Here is a 24,436-nt window from a genome sequence, read left to right on the forward strand (position 1 = left end):
ACACACCATGAATAACAAAAAGTGATGCTAATAACCAATATAAAGTCTTTATTGAGTTAAGTAATAGTGGCAATGTTAACTGCCACTTATCAAGTGCTTTATATACTTACAAATTGATATTATTATTTCCATTTCACAGGTGAGGAAACTGTGGCTCATAAAGGTTAAATAAGTCTTCTGAGGCCATGTAGTTTATGAGTAGCAGGGTTGGGATTTGAATCCAGAGCTATCTTGTGCTTAAGCTGAGATAGTTCTGTTTTCGACTCCAAAACAGTCTCTTAATGCACAATGCACTTCAAGAGAGCATACTGTTGTATGTACACCATGCTGCCAAATGACTGTCATCCAATGCAATGATCTTTTTGTTGCGGTGAACTTCAATTCAGTTTTATGTGCTTCTCTATGTGTGGTTGTTTCCCTTTGGTTCAATGCCCAGATTGTCAAAATCTTCACTAATGTATCCATCGTGGTCCCTTGGTTAAGTTGTTCTACTAAATTTTCATACAAGTTTTACTTTCACAAATATCAAAGATGCCCATTAACAAACATTTTTAAAAAGCCCCAGTAAAAACCATATTTTTGACTCTATACATTCTATAGGGTTTCTTTGCCATTGTCCTGGCAGGCAAAGTTGGTTATGTTATTGAAGTTCTGGAAGGAACAGCCAGATTCATCCCCTGGACTTGATACTCTTCATACAGACCCCTTTTCCTCTGCAAAGCTGTGTCCTCTCTCATTCCATATTTGCAGTGTCCCTGCCACCTGGCTGCTCACAGAAAAGGAACAGATTCTAGAACATCACTTCCCAAGGTGAAGTATATCCATTTCAGTCTCTAAATGAGGAAACTGCTGGTGCAGAAAATCACTAAACAAAAAGCATCTCCTTCAAATGCCCTCATGAAAGGACTCATTTCCTGGCAGTGGAAAGAGGAAGCAAGCAACCATTACACAGGGCCCAACACGAAGAAAATCTGCTCATTGCAAATTTCTCTGCCAATCTCCAAGATCTGTTAGCCATTGAGTGGTATGCTATGCCAGCAAGGAGTCACTGGAAGCAGGAAAAAGATTCCAGAATTCATATCATGGTCTCTGAGGTCATACCTAGAAAAGTCCTTGCTGTTAGCAATCATAACTTCTGAGCTTCAAAAATGAATGCATAACCAAGGCCAAAATTACCTCAACTCCTTGACAAGCACATCCCAGTCCACCCTGGCATGATGTTCCAGATATGATTTTTTTTTTAAATACAGAGCTCTGTTTTCCAGAAGGAAGCTATGTTATAATGGAAAGGTTATTATAACTTGATGTAATATTTGCTACCAGTTTCTAACTTTTGCCTCTTACTATTTTCATAAACCCAACAAAATTTTGTGATTCTGTTCCCCCATTAACATCAGGCAATAAAAATAAATTCTTTTTGGTGTTCTTGTGAAAATCAAATAGGATATAGCATATGAAGCCTCTTTGTAAAACAACTTATAACCATATCCAAGTCTTTGTTGACATAGTCTAGTTACTTCTGTTTTATCAGTTTTCTCCATTTTAAATTGGCCTTTCAGTTTAGAAAGGAAGTAATTACAAAGAGTTTTGGAGAATCAAGAAGTTTGGGTCCCAAATGTAATTTCTTTCCTCCCATTCTTTAGCAGGGTTTCATCATAAAATGGTTGTCCCTAATCCTCCCTTAAATGACAGAGATTCCCATGTATGTTCTGTGTTAGGTGATAATCAGATATTGTTAGGGCATGTTAAAGGAAAAGGGGAAGCTTCTTCCACATATGCCTTCTGTGATTAAAATTATACCTTGCCTTGACTCTTCAGTATTGTCAAGTAGTTTAGCTGTTATCCATCCACTGTTTACTCTGGGTACTTTTTAGGACTACTGGCAGCATGATTACTGACTGACAGGCAAGTATGAATATTGAGGCTGGTGAAAGATTGGCATTCTTAAACATGGTAAACATGAAGATTTTTCATCCAGAAGATGCTGATTTCACTTCTGGCAGTGCTGATGGATGGGCCATGTCAAAACCAAGTAAGAATCTACAGTTCTGTGAAAAGACAGATTCCTCAGAAAGGAAAACTCGATACTGAAACTTACTTAATCAGTCTTCTACCCAGCTCTGCTTTCTCTTGTTTTCTCTTCCTTTGGATTTTCCTCTAGAGTTTGCGCTTTTTTTCTGTTCCTCTCCTCTCTTGTCTCACATTCCGTAGTAGAAGATACAACATATAATCAACACATAATGTCCTAACTGTCTTATAAAGTGTCTCCTGAGAAAGATATATCATGCAAATGTAAAACAAAAGTATGACTTGTTATTCTTATACTAACTAAAACAATCTTTAAGCCAACAACTGTAAAAATGGACAAAGGGGGGTATTACATAATGATAAAGGGTTCAATTCAACGAGAAGACTTAACTATCACACCCAACATTAGAGCACCCAGATTCATAAAACAATGACTTCTAGGCCTATTAAAAGACTTAGATAGTCACACAAGTATATGGAGGGATTTCACCACCACACTGACAGTGTTAGATGATTGAGGCAGAAAACTAACAAATCCTGGACTTAAACTCGACACTTGACCAATTGGACCTGAAAGACATCTACCGAACACTCCACCCATCAACCACAGAATATATACATTCTTCCCCTCTGCACATGGAACATAATCCAAGATCAACCACATGCTTGGCCATAAAGTAAGTCCCAGTGAATTCAAAAACAACTGAAATCATACCAACCACACTCTCAGACCACAATGGAGTAAACATGGAAGTCAATACCAACAAGTTTCTCCCAACCCACACAATTACATGGATATTAAACAACTTTCTCTTGAATGACTTTTGGGTAAATAAGGCAGAAATAAAAAAAAATTCTTTGAAAGAAATAAAAACAGAGACACAACATACCAAAATCTGTGGGATGCAGCAAAAACAGTGTTAAGAGGAAAGTTTGTAGTGCTAAATGACTACCTCAAAAAGTTAGAAAGATCTCAAATGAATGATCTAATATTACAACTAGAGGAGTTAGAGAAACAAGAACAAACTAACAGAAGAAAAGAAATAAACAAAATCAGAGCAGAACTGAATAGAAGTGAGACCCCAAAGTCCATACAAGGAATCAACGAAACCAACAGCTGGTTCTTTGGAACGACAAATGAAAGCACTAGACTAGCTAGATTAACAAAGAGAAAAAAGAGAGATCTAAATAAGCACAGTCAGAAACTATAAAGATGACATTACAATCCATCCCACAGAAAAATAAAAGATCCTTGGAGACTATTATGAACACCTTTATGCAAAAAAACTAGTAAATCTAGAGGAAATGGATGAATTCCTGGAAACACACAACCTCCCAAGATCGAATCAGGAAGAAATTGAAATCCTCAACAAACTGATATCAAGTTCCAGAATTGAATCCGTAATAAAAAAACCTACCAACCAAAAACAGCCCCAGACCAGATGGATTCATAAATTCCACCAGACATACAAAGAACAGCTGTTACCAATTTACTGAAATTTTTCCAAAAAAGAAAGGAGGAGAGACTCCTCCCTAACTCGTTCTATAAAGCCAGCATCACCTTGATAACAAAACCTGACAAAGACACAACAACAAAAAAGAAAACTATAGGCCAATATCTCTTATGAACATAAACCCCCAAATCTTCAACAAAATTCTAGCAAACTAAATCCAGTAGCAAATCAAAAAGTTAACTCATTGTAATCAAGTAGGCTTAATCCATGGGATGCATAGTTGGCTCAACATACATAAATCAATAAATATGATTCATCACGTAAACATAACTAAAAACCAAAACCATATGATCATCTCAATAGTTGCAGAAAAAGCCTTCCATAAAATCCAACATCCCTTCACAATAAAAACCCTCAAAAAACTAGGTATCAAAGGACTATATCTCAAAATAATAAAAACCATCTATGACAAACCCATAGCCAATATCATACAAAATGGGCAAAAGCCAGAAGCATTCCCCTTGAGAACCGGAAAAATATAAACATGCCTACTCACCACTCCTCTTTAGCATAGTATTGGAAGTCTTAACCAAAGCAATAAGTCAAGAGAAATAAATAAAAGGCATCTATACAAGAAAAGGAGCCAAACCATCTCTCAAATAAAAGGCATCCATAATAGAAAAGAAGTCATACTATCTCTATTCAGGGATGATGATGTGGTCCTATACCTAGAAAACCCTAAAAGCTCCATCAAAAGGCTCCTGGAACTGATACACTACTTCAGTAAAGTTTCAGGATACAAAATCGATGTGCAAAAATCAATAGCATTTCTATACACCAATAATGTTCAAGCTGGTAGCCAAATCAAGAAAACAATCTCATTTACAATATTCACAAGAAAAAAAAAAGTAGGAATAAATCTAACCAAGGAGATAAAAGATTTGTAGAAGGAAAAGTATAAAACGCTGCCGAAAAAAGACTGGGCGCGGTAGCTCATGCCTGTAATCTCAGCACATTGGGAGGTCTAGGTGGGCAGATCATGAGGTCAGGAGATCGAAACCATCCTGGCTAACGTAGTGAAACCCAGTTTCTACTAAAAATACAAAAAATAAATTAGTCTGGTGTGATGGCGGGCGCCTGTAGTCCCAGATGCTTGGGAGGCTGAGGCAGGAGAATGGCATGAACCTGGGGGGCTAAGCTTGCAGTGAGCCAAGATCAGGCCACTACACTCCAACCTGGGTGACAGGGCGAGACTCTGTCTCAAAAAATAAAAAATAAAAATAAAAATAGAAAAACTGCTGAAAAAATCATAGATGGCACAAATGGAAAGTCATTCTATGCTCATGGATTAGAAGAATCAGTATTGTTAAAATGGCCAAATTGCCTAAAGCAATCAACAGATTCAATGCTATTCCATCAAACTACCAGTGTTACTTTTCATAGAATTAGAAAAATAGCTGTTTAAAAATTCATATGAAACAAACAAAAAAAATAGCTCAAATAGCCAAAGCAATTCTAAACAAAAAGAAAGTCAGAGGCATCATATTACCTTGCTTGAAACTATGCTATAACGCTACGGTAACCAAAACAGCATGGTACTGGTACAAAACCAGACATAGACCAACGGAACAGAATAGAGAATTCAGAAATATAGCTGCACACCTACAGCCATCTGATCTTTTACAAAGGTGGCAGTAACAAGCAATGGGAAAAGGACTTCCTATTTAATAAACGGTATTGAGATAGCTGGCTAGCTACATGAAGAAGAATGAAACTGAACCCCAACTTCCAAAAAATTAACGTGAGATGGATTAAAGATGTAAATGTAAGACCTCAAACTATATGAATCCTGAAAGAAAATATAGGAAATACCACTCTAGACATTGGCCCTGAGAAACAATTTTTCACTAAGTCCTCAAAAGCAATTGCAACAAAACCAAAAATTGACCAGTGGGACATAATTAAGCTAAAGAGCTTCTGCACAGCAAAAGAAACTTCCAAAAAAGTAAACAGCCTATAGAATGTGAGGAAATGTTTACATTATCTGACAAAGATCTAATATCCAGAATATATAAGGAACTTAAACAATTTAACAAGCAAAAACCAAATACCTCCATTAAAGTGTGAGCAAAGATGTTTGTTACAGATGTTTTCACAGTAGCCAAAATTTTGGATGCAAGCTAAGCGTCCAGTGACAGATGAAAGAATATGTACTTGTACATAAAGGAGAACTATTCAGCCATAAAATGAATGAGATCCTGTCATTTGCAACAACATGGATGGAACTAGAGGTCATTACGCTAAGGAAATGAGCCAGGCAAGAAAGACAAATATCACATGTTCTCACTTATTTTTGAGAACTCAAAATCAAAACCATTGAACTCACAGAGATAGAGAGTAGAAAGGTGGTTATCACAGACTTGAAGGGTATTAGGGGTATGGTGGCAGTTGGGTGGGGGGAAGAAGAGGGGAGTGGGGATGGTTAATGAGTACAAAAAAATAGAAAGAATGAATATGACCTAGTATTTGATAGCACAACAGGGTGACTATAGTCAATAATAATTCAATTGTACATTAAAAAATAATTAAAAGAGTATAATTGGATTATTTGTAACACAAAGGATGAATGCTTGAGGGGATGGATACCCCATTTTCCAAGATGTGATTATTGTGCACTGAAAGCCTGTATCAAAACATGTTATGTATTCCATAATTATATACACCTACTATGTACCCACAAAAATTAAAAAAAATAAAAATAAAAATAAAAAGTGGGCAAGGGACATGAACAGACATTTCCCAAAAGATGACAGACAAGTGGTCAACAAACAGGAAAAAATGCTCCACATCACTAGTCATCAGAGAAACACAAATCAAAACCACAATGAGATACCATTTTATACAAGGCAGAATGGCTATTATGAAAAAGTCAACAAACAATAGATGCTGGCGAGGCTGTGAAGAAAAAGGAATGCTTACACACTATTGGTGGGAATGTAAATTAGTTCAGCCACTGTGGAAAGAAGTTTGGAGATTTCTCATAGATCTTAAAACAAAACCACCATTTGACCCAGCAATCTCATTGCTGGGTGTATTTCCAAAATAAAATAAATTATTCTACCAAAAAGACACATGCATGCTATTGATCATTGCAGTGCTATTGATATGGTTTGGCTATTTCCCCACCCTAATCTCATCTTGAATTGTGGTTACCATAATCCCCAAGTGTTGTAGGAGGGACCCAGTGGGAGGTAATGGAATCATGTGGTGTTACCTTTATGCTGTTCTCATAATAGTGAGTTCTCACGAGATCTGATGGTTTTATAAGGGGCTTTCCCCCTCTACACTCTGTACTTCTCCTTGCTGCCGCCAGGTGATGAAGGATGTGCCTGCTTCCCCTTTTGCTATGATTGTAAGTTTCCTGATGCCTCCCCAGCCATGCTGAACTGTGAGTCAATTAAACCTCTTTCCTTTATAAATTACCCAGTCTCAGGTATGTCTTTATTAGCAGGATGAGAGTAGACTAATACAGCTACTTACAATGGCAAAGATGCAGAATCAAACAAGACGACCATTAATGGTGGATTGTATACAGAAAATGTAGTATGTATATACCACAGAATACTATGCAGCCATAAAAAGAATGAAATCATGTTATTTGCAGCCATGTGGATGCAGCTGGAGGCCATTATCTTAAGTGCATTAACACAGAAACAGAAAACCAAATGCCACATGTTCTCATGTATAAGTGGGAGCTAAACATTGGCTGCTCAAGTACATAAAGATGTCAATGATAGACATTGGTGACTTCTATGTGGGGAGGAAGGAAGCAGGGAACGTGCTGAAAAATAAACTCTTGGCTACTATGCTCATTATCTGGGTGATGGAATCATTCATACCCCAAACTTCAGCATCATGCAATATGCCCAGGTAACAAACCTGCACATGTACCCTTAAATCTAAAAAGTTGAAATTATAAAAACAAAATAAAGTGTCTCCTGAGGACTTGTGTCATGCAAGTCACTGATGTAGTTTGTATGACTCTGAAACTACATGATACAGGTATAAGAGTTACCATTCTCTGATATGGAGTGGGCAATGCACAATCATCATGCACATATACACACACCACAGTGGGACACGATTAAGAAGTATTAAATTAAAAGTTAATTATGTTGAGGGTGTAACTAGAATCTTGTTTCTGCTAAACAAACAGGAAATAGATGATGAAATCTAATTAGCTTTCAGTTCAACAAAAGCAATGGAGCTACACAAGCAAGGGCAAGGATGAATGGCTTTGAAGAGAAAAAGAAAATAGCTTGAATTCAGAAAACCTCTTTGGTATTTATTTGTTTGTTTGTTTTCAAATTTGCAGATTTTGCAAACACTAAGCACATTTTATGCCAGGAACTTTCTCTCCTATTTAACTTCATTGACATTTATATATAATAAGCTGGCTCATCAAGTTTCTTTGCTAAATATTTTATGAAAATATAGAGGTAGAAAGGGCCTTAGATATCATTGAATCTAATTCCCTTGTTTTACAGATGAATAAACTGAGGTCTAGAGACACAGACTGGCTTGCAGAAGCTCACATAGTGCATGGTAGAAATGAGCCTAGAAAGCATGTCTATGGAGCTCAAATTTGAGATTCTTCTCACTGTACTAAGGCTGCTAGGTAAATCTTATATAAAGAAGCCAAACATTTTGGTGGGAAACAGAGTGTTACATATTTTCCAAAGAATGAAGAGAACACGAGCCTCTCAGCAGAAAATGGCTGAAACTTAGTGTTTCTAAATTCCTGTGAAGCCCTGCAACATGGCAAACACCTCCTTCTGTTCCAGAAGACATGTGCTATTATCAAAAGGATAAATGGGTGACCATTTAATTAAAACATCACTAGAAGAAAAAACTTAGGAAAGTGTGACCACAGATGCCCTTGTTTTGCACAGCCAGTATTCTCCATAAATCTCATAGAGAAAACAGTCTTTCAGGAAGGGCCAGTGGAGCTAAGTGGTGACCCAAGAGCTTCCATAGTATTCACAGCTAGCGATTCGCAGTTGAGCCTTTGAATTTTAAACTCTGTGCTGTGACAATGACATAAAGCAAGATTGTTTGTTTTCTTCTTTCTTAAAAGCCTAATAAAGACGTTGTACAGGATTCATTATCGAATCTTGGCTGGAGTCTTTCATCTGAGCTCTGATACCCTGAGTTTAACCATCATCAGATGCGCACCCCATCTGGTAAGTTGACCTGAATGGTAATCACAGAGCTGGCAACATTGGCAAAAAGGCAAAAGCTAAACATGCGCGTGTGCGTGCACACACACAGAGACACTGTATAATGTGTGTACGTGTGTGTATATATGCAAGCCCACTCCATTCTCTTTAATAATAAGAATCTTTTACTCTTTGAAGAGCCACAGAAATCTGAACTACTACTGTAGCCCTGTTAACAGCCAACTCTGTGACAAGGGCCTACTCGAAAGAGAGGAAAGTCAATAAAAGTAAAGTGTAAGTGTACTGCTAATGACAGGTTCTTGCAGGCACTTTCCCCCAAATTATACCATTCCTATTCAAATACCATCTCAAGAGTCTCAGACAGTGTCAAGTGCAATCATTGTTATTGCAGTTGCCAAGGTAATCAATTGAAATCATAATGAAGGGAACAGAAGGAAATCAATAGAGTCTGAAATTACAAATAAAGAGAAGCTATCGTTTAAGAGCATTTGGCTGAAATCTTCCATATTAATGGAGTCAGAAACGGCTGTGTCATTCAGAAGCAGTGTGGTGCATAATTCAGCTGAGTGCATTAGAATACCTAAAAACGACTGCAACAATTAGGGCTGCCTACCAAGAATCTGTCCACCTTAGAAGGCACATTGCTGAGTCGTTTGTTATAGTTTTAGTGTGTTTTTATATCTTTAAAATTTCAATCATCTCCCAGAGTACCCTTAGGCAGGAGGCAGGATTAGCTTGTTCAAAGACATCCAGAGCAGATTGTTAGTCTGGTTTGATTCTGAGATTGGGAGGTAAGAGAGGCTAATTCTAGGAAACAAATTCTAGGAAACCTGATTATTGCCCAGTCTTTAACCACATGCCTGAAAAGTTCACTGAGCTCTATCAGAGTGGCATAAAATCTTTTCAATCTCAATGTTATTTGTAAAGATAAAATGAAAATTTCAAACATATATAATATTCATGATCAGCTAATCTCCCTAAGGAGAGATCCCGAACCAAATGGCAATAAAGATTGAAAAGTTGTCTAGTTCTTTTACTAGAAAATAGTCCATAAAAAGGATAAGGAATTATGAAAAAAAAGACATTGTTATATTGGCTTATCATTGGAATCTGAAAATGGCACATTTACAGATTTCAGCAGAGATATGCTTATTATATTATTTAATATTCTATGACAGGCTTTCCATATTACACTCTACTGCTTTGCAGGCCTCGACTTACAGGCTATTTGTTTGAGAAATCCTGAACTTTTCCTCTTAATCTACAGATGGCAGGAATACCTAAAAATTCTCATGTGTTTGGCATTGATGCTATGAGAACACTACATATATGTAACTTATGCATATTTAACTATATCCATTCAGTCGAAAAAGAAATATAGAGGAGTATAACAATTAACTTAGGATGAGTTTTGCTTGCAATTCCACTCAATGATGCTATGTCCAAGAATGGGCATGAGATGTGAGGTTAAGAGATATTTCTCCCATGGCAGTCTTAATTTCCCATATGCCTCTCAGAATGTGAACATTGTCATTCTAGTGTTGAAAGATATTTATTTACCTACTTAAAAATATTTATTTACTTTTGTATAACATGACCTCTGCATGTTAACTGACTCCTTGATCTGGCGATCAACCAAAGATTTATCAATCAACACAAATACTGAAGGCTCAACCTTAAGTCATATGGAACTAATTGAGAGAAATTGTGCTTTTCTCCACCATGGCATCTTCTTATCATGCTTTTGAAGGTAATTTTAACTACATGCAGTGTTGGCTAGTTTTAGAACTCAAACCTCATCTGATATATAAATTATTCATGTATGAATTTCCTGCTAGGCCTTAGCACTTATTCAATTCATGGCAATGTAAATACGTTTTACAGAGCCTACAGATAATCAGTATTGGCGTCTCCTGGGAGCCTGCTAGAAATAGAGAATATTGGGACCTACCCTAAATCTGCTACATCAGAATCTGCATTTTAACAAAATATCCAGCTAAATTCACATTGACACTTGAGATGCACCATGCAAGAGGCTTAATGAGAGGAAAATGTATGGTGTAATAGACCTTCTTAGAGCCTTATCTAAGTATTAACTAAGAAAAGCACGTACACGTGCATGTTCGTACAGGTGTAGTTGGAGCAGAGGACTATTGCAACAAACAGAGGATTATAGCATACTATAATCATGCCATTAGCTTTGCTATAATGATTATTAGTGATCATAGATTCATGATGTATGTTCATATTTTACAATATTGAATAATCTCCCCTCCCACCTCTAGACCAGAAAAGTGTATATGAACAAATAAATAAAAGAAAACATGATAACTGCTGAAATACAAGTGCTGGAAAAGCTCAGGAAATGGTACCTTTCATTCTGCCAGGGGGGTTAAAGAAATGCTTCCTTTATCATGCAGTGGTCGAATTGGCTATTGGGAAGAAGGGCATTCTTGAAAATAAGAATGCGGGAGGTGTTTAAAGAGTTTGCCATTTTGGAATTGTCAAGAACTCAAAAGTGCCTGGAGATTATGGGGCATGGGTTTTACAATCTCTTTAGTTTAGAGAAGGTAGGAGAGGAAGGGATGGACAAGAAGAAATGAAGCTGGAAAGATGGATGGGGTGGAAATTGCTGGACTATAGGGTTGAGGCACCACTGTAAGACCTGAGAATAATATACTAGGGATCTCAAGCCCAAGATTTAAACTTAATGATATGATATGGTCAGCTTTTTAATGGCTTTATTAAAATCACTTAGATAAAATTGCACTCACATATTAAGACTCTGTTACTGAAAATCAATGGATGGTCCATCCAATATAATTGAAAATCTGATTTTCAGAATACAAAACAGATTGCAATGTTTGATGCCACTCTGTTTTTACAAAAGAACATAGAATAAGCAGTATATAATACTCAAAATCATACCTTATCTTCCCTATGTCAAGATTGGCTGTTCCTTTTTTTTTTCCAAGGATATGGATATTCTTGGCTTTAAACCTCCAACTCTAAAATCTATGGATATTCAGATCTCTCCTAATGCCCGTATTACTTGGGAGATTTTGTCTTCAAATTTCTCCTGTGTTTGGGCTCTAATCCCCTTTTTTGCTATCTGGGTACTGTGCCATGTGAATCTAAACAAGAATCTCAGTTCCTCCACCAATTATTACAAAAAGAAGCTTCTCAAAGCATTATTAAATGTTTGAAGGCTCAAAAAGAAATGATAACACATACCACACAATCTTCCACTATCCCTGCATTTTCTTCTCTCCTCTCATCACTATGCTCCTTTCCAGAGTCTCAAAGAGGTGTGAACACTTTCTTCTCTATTACAGAAGGCAGATTTCTTCCTCTCAGGAGCTCACCTTCTACTCCAAGCACTTACAACAGCAATTTTCAAAACTAAGAATTATTTTGTTCCTCAAAGAATTTGTGACATCAGCTATTAAGAAAAATTGTTTGTCATATAGCATATATTATTCAGGCATGATACCCACACATACATACACATACCCACAATATATACAAACATATACATACACTACACGTAAGTATGTGGTAGGTGTGTATGCATATACATATAATATGTAGACAGAAGATGGGAAGGATATGAAAAACAATGTTATCCATGGTTATATTTGTATATCAGGTTTATGGGTAACTTTACATTCTTACTTTTCTGTATATGTATTTGCTACATACATAAATATATAATTTAAAAATTGGTTAGGTAAAGGGAAAGTGTTCAATAGTTAATTTTATTTGGAGGAGCAGTTGCAGTTGTAGAGTGAGAAAAATCTGAAATGTTAGGGTTTAACGGACTCAAGAGACGGTAATGAATTTGAGGCAGTCCATGTGAACTATGGTTCTACTAGAACTACTAGAACGGTATTTACTAAAGTAACTCCAGAGTTGGTGTCTGGGAAAACACGTAGGAAATAACTTCATAAATAAAATTTGAGCTATGTTTAATGAAGCACTTTCAAAGGTACTTGATCATGCAATCTACCTTTTCCACAGAATACTATAGTTTAAAAGACTGGTGTTTCATGAAACACATTTTGAGAAATGCTACTTTATGGAATAGTGGAGTTAGTAAAATGTTATATTTACCAGAATGGAGCATGCCTATGGGCTTAGGGAAAGAAGACAGAACAAAAGAAATTAAAGATGTAAGACAAAAATATAGTTTATTTGACCAAGTTCCAGAAAAAGCATAAAGGAATGAACTTTAAGACCTTCATACTCAAAAGTATGGTTTCTAAACTAATGACTTCAGGATCACTGATTGGAATTTCCTTTTACCACGGTTCCCAGAAGACGTGTCTGTACTTTAACATTACTCTGTGAGGGAGTGAGATCAGAGGCCTGAACACTGTGGGAAAATGTTTGAAACTGCTGCTGTGGGGAATGTGATAGGGAGTTGACAAGGGCTCTTTCAGTACTGATTCCAATCAGTATTTTGGTTGGGTTGTTATTTAAGTTTCTCTAATGAAGCTCTGAACCTAGAGGTAGAGAAACAAAATTATAGTTGTGACCCAGTTTGGGAACTGACACAGGAACATGATTGAAGAGCAAAGGAGCAAGAAGTTCTAAAGCAATAACATTGAAGGAGCTGAGTTGGAGTTCATCAGCGTGTCCAATAAAACAGAAGGGGCTGATGCACTGGGGAGGGGGCAATCAGGAGAAACCTTGACAGGTGTGAAGTGACAGAAATGGAAGTTGGTTTCAAGGGATGAAGTTCTGGGATGTAGGTCACAAAGATAGAACAGTTTTGAGTAATAATTTTATTCAACTTCAGGTAGCTAAAGTAAAATGGAAATGCAAATCTCAGAAGCTAAAAGTCACAGAGCTTAGGAATTGAGAAGTTAGGGCTCTAATTTGCCCATCAACCTGGAAGCTGAAATCATGAAATATAAAGGCAGGGAATGAGGTGGAAGGAGAAAGGCTGTTGATTGGATGCTGAATCCAGCCAAATCTCATCTAGAAGCACAACGAGACAAAAATGAATTTTTTGTTTTCTACAGCTCTCCAGAGGATGAGCTCAAGCAAAGGAAAGACCTTGGTGAAGGAGAGAGAAGATGAGGAAAACAGTGGGAACAGGACAAGCAGAGATGACAGAGAAAGTTCAAGGTGGGAAGTTTTTCTCTCATCTGTAGGGTTGTTAGGCAGAGTTCTGGGTGGATCTGAATCTCCTTCCCTCTGTCGCCCCAGACTGGGTGGTAATACGCAGTGTAACCCCAAATAAATAAGTGTTTGTGTTTTGTCTAGATTTATATGTGGCCTTAAAATGATGATCTTACAGCTAACAGTAAGATGCTTGGGGAAATGTCTCTGGCTTTCAGGGATCAGCGTGTAGAAGTGGATTGCAGGCATAAAATCAGATTTCATTTTAGGAGAAGCAGCAGAGGACACCCAAGGAAAAGTTTCGGTGCAGAGAGGGGTTCGGCCACAACAAAAGAGAGATCACCAAAGGAAAATTTCATGACTATGTGAAATATTCCTTCTACTTCTATTACTGCTGCTACTGATACTACTACCAGAACATTTACTATTTGCCAGGCACCTCTAAACACCTTGTATGTGTATTCTTTCTTCATCACCAGAATAAATCTATAAGGTTGTGTATTTGTCCGTTTTCACACTGCTATAAAAAACTGCCCGAGAGTGGGTAATTTATAAAAGAAAGAAGTTTAATTGACTCACAGTTCAGCATGGCTAGGGGGGCCTCAGGAAACTTACAATCATGGTGGAAAGGGAAGCAAGGCACCTTCTTCATAAGATGGCAGAAGGAGAAGAGGTGAGCAGGGGAAATACCAGATGTTTATAAAACCATCAGATCTTGTGAGAACTCACTTAATATCACGAGAACGGCATGGGGGAAACCAACCCATAATGCAATCAGTTCTCACCAGGTTCCTCCCTTAACACCTGAGGATTACAATTCAAGATGAGATTTGGGTGGAGATACAAAGCTAAACCATATCAGGTTAGTACAATTAACACAACCATATTGTGGATGAGGAAACTCGGGTAGAAAGATGTTAAATAATTTGAGGACATATAGCTAGTAGGAGGTTCAACCAGAATTTAGATCCATGTATCTAATTCTGAAATCCATGCTTTTAACCACCTTACTATGCATATTACCTACATGCACATGCATTAGTCATTTTCATCATCAGCATCATTATCACCATCATTATCATCATCATTCTTAATAGCTTTTATATAGTGGTTTATAAATTATGAAGTATTACTTTCATGTGATGAGAAGCTTCTTGGTTTCAATATCCACTACCTTGCTCTCTGCACTCTTGCTGTTACCTAAGAACTAGCAACATCAGCATCACCTGGGAGCTAGTTACTGAATCAGAATCTGAATTTAACAAGCTTGCCAGGAGAGACCACATTCATGTTTTAAAAGTTCTGATCTACTCTATTCCATGTTGCAATGTATTACCAGGCAGGGCTATTTCTAGGAAAAATGGAAGTGAAAGTTTTTATTATCAGAGACTCCTTTCTTTCTCCTCTCATGATTCTATCTTCCTCTTCTGGGAACCCATATCAGTTTGAAAGTTTCTGGCAGCAAATCTCAAAAAACCTTAAGTGTAATGGGCTTCAGCCATGAGGAAATGAGTTATCTCATGTAGTGGGAAGTCAAAAACTCAGGGGTGAAGGCTTGTTGATTCAGACATCCCCTCCATGTCAGACTTCCATTGTTCTGATGAAGCATAGATTGCCAAGAACACTGCACTGAGGGACCAGGAATATGGTTGCTAAGACTGGGGAGAGATGATATGTGCAGATGTGCATGAGTCATTTCACCTGACTGAGTCTCAATTCATTAATCTGAAGCCTTGGCCTGATTCACCTCATATCATTAAGATCATAGTGATAATGCATAGAAAAAAAATTAGAAAGCAAATGTAGACTGTTAGTACTACTCTTCCTCAGGTTCCCCTCTTTCACTCTAGTGCAAGGAATAGTGTCTTATTCCACACGTTGAATATCTGTTTTTTGGATAAAAGACTGTGTTGTTGCCTTTCCAGTGAGAGACACTTAAATTTAACCCGACAAAGCATATTTTACAGTGACTATCATGCATAGGTTGCAAATGTCCAGTGGTCTCTCCAAAGCTCTACAAATCACTTTAGCTCATTTATGAAAATTTACCTTTACTCTGGTCATAGATGAAGGAAGGTTTACATTATTTTCAATAAGATGAAACACATGATATTCATTAAAAGTTAAAGATGTGCCCTTCATTTATCTTTTGGATATAAAATACATTTGCTTGATTAAAGAAAGCAGTGCTTACTACAAAAACAATATAGGAAAAGTACAAAGACATAAGTGTAAATTTCATATAATCCTATCACTCAGGATTTATTAGTAACCACTAATAAAATCTTGGCACCTTCGAGACTGTTGGCTTTGAATATATATTGATTTATATCCAATTCTGTACATAAACACACACACACAGTTGTATATTTAAAACAGAATCATACCACATGTGTTGTTTATCAATGAACTTTTTTTACCAATCAGTTATATTATGTATATATGTTCAAATCAGTAAATATGGGTCTACTTTATCATATATATATATTTATTTTTGAGACAGAGTCTCACTCTGTTGCTCAGGCTGGAGTACAACATCACGATCTTGGCTCACTGCAACCTCCACCTCCCAGGTTCAAGGGATTCTCCTGCCTCAGCCTCCCAAGTAGCTGGGACTACAGGCATGGGCCACCACACCCAGCTAATTTTTTTTTGTATTTTTAGTAGAGATGGGGTTTCACCATGTTGGCCAAGATGGTCTCAATCTCCTGACCTCATGATTCGCCTGCTTCAGCCTCCCAAACTGGTGGGAATACAGGTGTGAGCCACTGTGCCTGGCCTACATTATCATTTTTTATGGTGGCCTGACAGTTCTTTTTGTATATGTAGGATGATTAATTTAACCAATTCTCTATAAATGGAATATTAGGGTTTTCTATATACAACGCCTTCCCCCCAACTCCCACCAAAAGGCAATACTCATGGTCATTTTAAGAAGTATGTTTGGGAAAAGAAGATAAGTTTCAAAAATCCTTCTTCTTCCCACCTGAATGACAATGTGTTGCTGTGGAGATCAGATGTTTGGGAGTGGAAATGATGAGAGGCATCTGACCAAATAACATCTGTGTAATGGCAATTAAGCAGCAGCCATTATCTGAAGTGCTATTGTGGCTCTGAAGAGCAGTACAGAAACAAACACACATAATGCTACCAGCCATCAGCCCATCATGCAGAGCCTGCTTATTAGAGCACTACAGAAATTAAGTTATTTCAGAAGGAAAAAAAACCATTTTCTCCATTTTTGGCACATTCTCTTTAAACATAAAACCCATTGCAGATAATTTTCAGACATACTGCTTTACCCAACAGCATAATCATCTAGTTGTAGAGCAGGAGATTGAATGTGGAGTTTCTCTAGCCTATTCAATTCTTTTTTAACCCTAAACCTGGAGTGTGAGTTGCCAGTTTCCTAGTTTGCAAGAACACGTTTGCCTGTATAATTCAAGGGCTCTGGCACTCTCAATTGTTTCCCGACCACAGCAGGTTCTTCTTTTGTCACTAAGGGCCTCAAGGAAGCCAGACAAGCACCAAGTCACACCATAGGTACCTGCTCTTGTAACCACCAGTATCTAAAGTGCTGATGTCCATATTGTCATTTCTTTGGCCCTCCTTTTCTGTTTTCCATACTAATCAAATTCTCTGATGTCTTTTCCACTTCCCTTACCAGAGCATGCTAACATCCTACTCTCTTCACTCTCTTGCCTACCAAAACTTTCCCTTAAAAATAACTCTATTTGGATATGTGCCAAGATGGCCAAATAGGAACAGCTCCAGTCTGCAGCTCCCAGCAAGATCAACATAGAACATGGGTGATTTCTGCATTTCCAACTGAGATACCTCATTCATCTCATTTAGACTGGCTGGACAGTGGGTGCAGCCCACGGGGGGTGAGCCGAAGCAGGGTGGGGCATCACCTCACCCAGGAAGTGCAAGTGGTCAGGGGATTTCCCTTTCCTAGCCAAGGGAAGCTGTGACAGACTGTACCTGGAAAAATGGGACACTTCCGCCCAAATACTGAGCTTTTCCCAAGGTCTTAGCAACTGGCAGACAAGGAGACTCTGTCCCGTGCCTGACATGGTGAGTCCCACACCCACGGAGTCTTGCTCACTGCTGGCACAGCAGTCGGAGATCAAACTGCGAGGCTGCAGCCTGGCAGGGGCAGTGGTGTCCACCATTGCTGAGGCTGGAGTAGGTAAACGAAGTGACCGGGAAGCTCTAACTGGGTGAGGCCCACTGCACCTCAGAAAGGCCTACTGCCTCTGTAGACTCCACCTATGTGGACAGGGCATAGCTGAACAAAAAGCAGGAGACAGCTTCTGCAGACTTAAACGTCCCTGTCTGACAGCTCTGAAGACAGTAGTGGTTCTCCCAACACAGCGTTTGTGCTCTGAGAACAGACATATTGCCTCCTCAAGTGGATCCCTGATCCCTGCATAGCATAACTGGGAGTCATCTTCCATTAGGGGCCGACAGACACCTAATATAGGCAGGTGCCCCTCTGGGTCGAAGCTTCCAGAGGAAGGATCAGGAATATTTGCTGTTCTGCAATATTTGCTGTTCTGCAGACTCTGCTGGTGATAACCAGGTAAACAGGGTCTGGAGTGGACCTCCAGCAAACTCCAACAGACCTGCAGCTGAGGGACCTGACTGTTAGAAGGAAAACTAACAAACAGAAAGGAATAGCACCAACATCAACAAAAGGGACATCCACATCAAAACCCCATCTGTAGATCACTAACATCAAAGACCAAAGGTAGATAAAACCACAAAGATGGGGAGAAACCAGAGCAGAAAAGCTGAAAATTCTAAAAACCAGAGCACCTCTTCTCCAGAGGACCGCAGCTCCTTGCCAGCAATGGAACAAAGCTGGGCAGAGAATGACTTTGACAAGTTGACAGAAGCAGGCTTCAGAAGGTTGGTAATAACAAACTTCTCTGAGCTAAAGGAGCATATTCTAGCCCACTGCAAGGAAGCTGAAAACCTTGAAAAAAGGTTAGACAAATGGCTGACTAGAAAAAACAGTGTAGAGAAGAACCAAGTGACCTGATGGAGCTGAAAACCATGGCATGAGAACTTCGTGATGAACGCATAAGCTTCAATAGCCAATTCAATCAAGTGGAAGAAAGGGTAGCAGTGTTTGAAGATCATATTAATGAAATAAAGTGAGAAGACAAGGTTAGAGAAAAAAGAGTAAAAAGAAACAAACAAAGCCTCCAAGAAATATGGGACTATGTGAAAAGACCAAATCTACATGTGATAGGTGTACCTGAAAGTGATGGGGAGAATGGAACCAAGTTGGAAAACACTCTTCAGGCTATTATCCAGGAGAACTTCCCCAACCTAGCAAGGCAGGCCAACATTCAAATTCAGGAAATATAGAGAACACCACAAACATACGCCTCGAGAAAAGCAACCCCCAGACACATAATTGGCAGATTAACCAAGGTTGAAATGAAGGAAAAAATGTTAAGGGCAACCAGAAGGAAAGGTTGGGCTACCCACAAAGGGAAGCCCATCAGATTAACAGGGGATCTCTCAGCAGAAACCCTACAAGCCAGAAGAGAGTGGGGGCCAATATTCAACATTCTTAAAGAAAAGCATTTTCAACCCAGAATTTCATATCCAGCCAAACTAAGCTTCGTAAGTGAAGGAGAAATAAAATCCTTTACAGACAAGCAAATGCTGAGGGATTTTGTCACCACCAGGCCTGCCTTACAAGAGCTCCTGAAGGAAGCAGTAAACATGGAAAGGAACAACAGGTACCAGCCATTGCAAAAACATGCAAAATTGTAAAGACCATCGATGCTAGGAAGAAACTGTATCAATTAATGAGCAAAATAACCAGGTAACCTCATAATGACAGGATCAAATTCACACGTAACAATGTTAACCTTAAATATAAATAAGTTAAATGCCCGAATTAAAAGACACAGACTGGCAAACTGGATAAAGAGTCAAGACCCATCAGTGTGCTGTATTCAGAAGACTCATCTCACATGCAGAGACACACATAGGCTCAAAATAAAGGGATGGAGGAAGATCTACTAAGCAAATGGAAAGCAAAAGAAAAAAAAAAAAGAAAAAAAAAAGCAGGGGTTTCAATCCTAGTCTCTGATAAAACAGACTTTAAACCAACAAAGATCAAAACAGACAAATTATGTACCATCATACATAATGGTAAAGGAATCAATTCAACAAGAAGAGCTAACCATCCTAAATATATATGCACCCAATACAGGAGCACTCAGATTTATAAAGCAAGTCCTTAGAGACCTACAAAGAGACTTAGACTCCCACACAATAATAATGGGAGACTTTAACATCCCAATGTCAATATTAGACAGATCAATGAGACATAAAGTTAAGAAGGATATCCACGACTTGAACTCAGCTTGGCACCAAGCAGACCTAATAGACATCTATAGAACTCTTCACCCCAAATCAACAGAATATACACTCTTCTCAGCACCACATCACACTTACTCTAAAATTGACCACATAGTTGGAAGTAAAGCACTCCTCAGCAAATGTAAAAGAACAGAAATTACAACAAACTATCTCTCAGACCACAGTGCAATCAAATTAAAACTCAGGAAAACTCACTCAAAACCACACAACTACATGGAAACTGGACAACTTGCTCCTGAATGACTACTGGGTACATAATGAAATGAAGGCAGAAATAAAGATGTTCCTTGAAAACAATGAGAACAAAGGTACAATGTACTGGAATCTCTGGGACACATTTAAAGCAGTGTGTAGAGGGAAATTTATAGCACTAAATGCCCACAAGAAAAAGCAGGAAAGATCTAAAATCGACACCCTAACATCATAACTGAAAGAACTAGAGAAGCAAGAGCAAATAAATTCAAAAGCTAGCAGAAGGCAAGAAATAAATAAGATCAGAGCAGAATGAAAGAGATAGAGACACAAAAAAAACCTTAAAAAAATCAATGAATCTGGGAGCTGGTTTTTTGAAAAGATCAACAAAATTGATAGACCACTAGCAAGACTAATAAAGAAGAAAAGAGAGAAGAATCAAATAGGTACACTAATAATTGACAAAGGGGATATCACCACCAACCCCACAGAAATACAAACTACCGTCAGAGAATACTATAAACATCTCTACGCAAATAAACTAGAAAATCTAGAAGAAATGGATAAATTCCTGGACACATACACCCTCCTTAGACTAAACCAAGAGGAAATTGAATCTCTCAATAGACCAATAACAGGCTCCGAAATTGAGGCATTAATTAACATCCTACCAACCAAAAAAAGTCCAGAACCAGATGGATTCACAGCCGTGTTCTACCAGAGTTACAAAGAGGAACCGGTACCATTACTTCTGAAACTATTCCAATCAATAGAAAAAGTGGGAATCCTTCTTAACTCATTTTATAAGGCCAGCATCATCTTGATACCAAAGCCTGGCAGAGACAAAACAAAAAAAGATAATTTTAGGCCAATATCCCTGATGAACATCGATGCGAAAATCCTCAATACAATACCGGCAAATCGAATCCAGAAGCACATCAAAAAGCTTATCCACCATGATCAAATTGGCTTCATCCCTGGGATGCAAAGCTGGTTCAACATATGCAAATCAATAAACATAATCCATCACATAAACAGAACCAATGACAAAAACCACATGATTATCTCAATAGATGCAGAAAAGGCATTCAACAAAATTCAACAGCCTTCATGCCAATAACTCTCAATATATGAGGTATTGATGGAATATATCTCAAAATAATAAGAGCTATTTATGATAAACCCACAGCCAATATCATACTGAAGGGACAAAAATTGGAAGCATTCCCTTTGAAAACTGGCACAAGACAAGGATGCCTTCTCTCACCACTCCTATTCAACACAGTATTGGAAGTTCTGGCCATGGCAATCAACAAAGAAAAAGAAATAAAGGGTATTCAATTAGGAAAAGAGGAAGTCAAATTGTCCCTGTTTGCAGATGACATGATTGTATATTTAGAAAACCCCATTGTCTCAGCCCAAAATCTCCTTAAGTTGATAAGCAACTTCAGCAAAGTCTCAGGACACAGAATCAATGTGCAAAAATTACAAGCATTCCTATACACCAAGAACAGACAAACAGAGAGCCAAATCATGAGTAAACTCCCATTCACAACTGCTACAAAGAGAAGAAAATACCTAGGAATCCAACTTACAAGGAATGTGAAGGACCTTTCAAGGAGGACTGTAAATCACTGCTTAATGAAATAAAAGAGGACACAAACAAATGGAAGAACATTTCATGCTCATGGATAGGAAGAATCAATATTGTGAAAATGACCATAGTGCACAAGGTAATTTATAAATTCAATACTATCCCCATCAAGCTACCAATGACTTTCCTCACAGATTGGAAAAGCTACTTTAAAGTTCATATGGAACCAAAAAGAGCCTACCTTGCCAAGGCAATCCTAAGCAAAAAGAACAAAGCTGGAGGCATTACACTACCTGACTTCAAACTATACTACGTGGCTACAGTAACCAAAACAGAGATATAGACCAATGGAACAGAACCGAGGCCTCAGAAATAACACCACACAGCCACAACCACCTGATCTTTGACAAACCTGACAAAAACAAGCAATGGGGAAAGGATTCCCTATTTAATAAGTGGTACTGGGAAAACTGGCTAGCCATATGTAGAAAGCTGGTACTGGATCCCTTCCTTACACCTTATACAAAAATTAATTCAAGATGGATTAAAGACTTAAATCTCAGACCTAAAATCATAGTACCCTAGAACAAAACCTAGGCAATACTATTCAGGACATAGGCATGGGCAAGGACTACATGACTAAAACACCAAAAGCAATGGCAACAAAAGCCAAAATAGACAAATGGGAACTAATTAAACTAAAGAGGTTCTGCATGGCAAAAGAAACTACCATCAGAGTGAATAGGCAACCTACAGAATGGGAGAAAATTTTTGCAATCTACCCATCTGACAATGGGCTAATATCCAGAATCTACAACGAACTCCAACAAATTTACAAGAACAAAACAACTCCATCAAAAACTGGGCAAAGGGTATGAACAGACATTTCTCAAAAGAAGGCATTTATGCAGCCAACAGACACACAAAAAATGCTCATCATCACTGGCCATCAGAGAAATGCAAATCAAAACCACAATGAGATACCATCTCAAGCCAGTTAGAATGGCGATTATTAAAAAGTCAGGAAACAACAGATGCTGGAGAGGATGTAGAGAAAGAGGAACGCTTTTCCACTGCTGGTGGGAGTGTAAATTAGTTCAACCACTGTGGAGGACAGTGTGGCTATTCCTCAAGGATCTAGAACTAGAAATATCATTTGATCCCGTGATCCCATTACTGGGTATATACCCAAAGGATTATAAATCATGCTACTATAAAGACACATGCACATGTATGTTTATTGTGGCACTATTCACAATAGCAAAGACTTGGAACCAACCCAAATGTCCATAAATGATAGACTGGATTAAGAAAATGTGGCACATATACACCATGGAATACTATGCAGCCATAAGAAAGGATGAGTTCATGTCCTTTGCAGGGACATGGATGAAGCTGGATACTATCATTCTCAGCAAACTATTACAACAACAGAAAACCAAACACTGCATGTTCTCATTCATAGGTAGGAATTGAGCAATGAGAACACGTGGACACAGGGCGGGGAACATCACACACTGGAGCCTCTTTGTGGGTGGAGGGATGTGGGAGGGATAGCATTAGGAGAAATACCGAATATAAATGACGAGTTGATGGGTGCAGCAAACCAACATTATGCACATGAATCAAACTGCACGTTGTGCACATGTACCCTAGAACTTAAAGTATAACAATTAAAAAAAAACCCATTCATACACACTGTAATATTTACCTGTTGCAACCATAATGCTTTATTATATCCCCAAACTCAGTGGTTTCCAATAAAAATTATTTATTCTTGGTCGATAGATCAACTAACGTAGGTTAGGTTAGGCTGGGCTGGGCTCTGCTTTAGGCTGAAGGCTGGGTTCAGGTCTGTTTTACAATTATCTTCTCCTGTTTGGAGCAGCAGACACCTGATATGGTTTGGATGGTTGCCCCCTCCAAATCTCACATTAAAATGTGATTCCTGAAGTTGGAGGTAGGGCACAGTGGAGGCCATTGGATCATGGAAGCGGGTCCCTCATGAATGGTTTAGCGCCATCCCCTTGGTGATAAGTGAGTTCTTGCTCTTAGTTTATGTGAGACCTTCTTGTTAAAAAGAGTGTGGCACCTCCCCCACCACCTTGCTCCCACTTCTGCCATGTGACATACCTGCTCCTGCTTTGCCTTCTGCCTCGAGTAAAAATTGCCTGAGGCCTCATCAGAAACGGAGCAGATGCTTTCTGTACAGCCTGCAGACCCGTGAGACAATTAAACCTCTTTTCTTTATAAATTACTCAGCCTCAGGTATTACTTTACAGTAACAAAATAACAAACAAGAGCAACCAATCATGTTCTCCTCATAGTGGACAGCAGGAGCATGACAGGGCAAGAAGTCAGCCTAGAACTGGCCCACTGTCACTTCTTCCTCA

Source organism: Macaca mulatta, chromosome 15, assembly GCF_049350105.2.
Source record: "Macaca mulatta isolate MMU2019108-1 chromosome 15, T2T-MMU8v2.0, whole genome shotgun sequence".
In the NCBI taxonomy this organism is placed as follows: domain Eukaryota; kingdom Metazoa; phylum Chordata; class Mammalia; order Primates; family Cercopithecidae; genus Macaca; species Macaca mulatta.